Raw genomic sequence first — 1,259 nt, 5'->3', positions numbered from 1 at the left:
CGACAGGGTCAAAATCTTTTGTGGATATGAATGTCTCGGGTATGTACAAGTGGTATGCTCATGACCAGTTCAAGCCTGAGAACCAAGGCCCGAACAAATTTGCCTACAGGATGCCCACTGACACCTCAGACTACACAACGATAACAAAGTATCCAGATGTTGAAACCATCAAGTGGTCAAAGGATTGCCCGAAAGAATATGTAAAAGGCAAACGTTTCCTACCAAACCGGGTCTTGTGTAAGATGCCATATGGAATGAGAAGGTTCCATGATTGGTACTACTTGCATGTTTCACGTACAGAACTGAATGTGTTGGAAGCAGTAATACCTGCTCGCACATTTGGAGGCCCTGCTTCGGGTATTGCCTTTGACTTCAGCGACATCCAATCATGCTTTCACCTTAGTTCAATGTCGATGAATCTGATTCGCACTTGGTGCCTGTAAGTCCTCTTCCTCTTGATATGATTTGAAAGTAACCTAGTTGGATTTTGCTAAAACTAACTTACGTCATGATTTTTAGAATGCAAGCAAACTTTATGAAATCTACACGCTCAACGAAAGCCGGGTATGTAGACCCTATGCCTATAGCACAAATAAATTTTAATTACCCATCGAGATGGGAATTGGATGCGCCACAGCTAGCTGCTGGAGGGACGTTGGCGGAGAAAGAAAAGATCCGTGCAGCCAAAATAAGAGAAGAGTCTCTTAAGGTTGCGGCGTGGATTGCCGTATGTTTAAAGAATCTCCAACACTTCGAAACAATATGGATTCCATACCACTTCAAGTAAGTTCGATTAATTGTATACTTAACGATTGTTCGGTTTATCTTATTTTGATGCAAAGGTACTTATGTGTTTATTTAAAATTGTTGTAGCAATCACTGGATAGTCATAGGTCTCGATGTCGGGATGAACATGGCATGGATTTGTGATTCTGCAGATTTTGACCCTCACACATATAAAGACTTCATGTCAATTCTCATTACGTAAGCAAATTTGTAATCCTAGTAACCTTATATGATTCACTTTAATATCGACTTCTGCATACTACAAGTCACATCGATTTTTATTCAAACAGGGCATTCAGGGCCTATGTCAAGAATCACAAAGGAAGGCATGATCCAGGTCTGGGGAGCCACTTGCGTTTTAAATCTCTATGTTCGGTAAGTGCGACTTAGTTTGGCATAAAATTACTAATTTTTTCAGTACTTATACTTGACACATCTCCATTTGCAAATTGAAACAAAGTTTCCCAAGCAAA

The 1,259-nt window shown here is 40.3% G+C and overlaps 1 long non-coding RNA gene across 1 annotated transcript; it reads left to right on the top strand.

Annotated features, from left to right (window-relative positions):
- Window positions 684–1,259, top strand: LOC8056627. The gene is made up of 3 exons (XR_002450405.1): window positions 684–783; window positions 874–984; window positions 1,077–1,259. It is a non-coding gene; the product is annotated as an uncharacterized LOC8056627 (long non-coding RNA).

This window comes from Sorghum bicolor, chromosome 2, assembly GCF_000003195.3.
Source record: "Sorghum bicolor cultivar BTx623 chromosome 2, Sorghum_bicolor_NCBIv3, whole genome shotgun sequence".
Taxonomy (NCBI): Eukaryota; Viridiplantae; Streptophyta; class Magnoliopsida; order Poales; family Poaceae; genus Sorghum; species Sorghum bicolor.
This window is presented reverse-complemented; position numbering and strand designations above follow the sequence as displayed.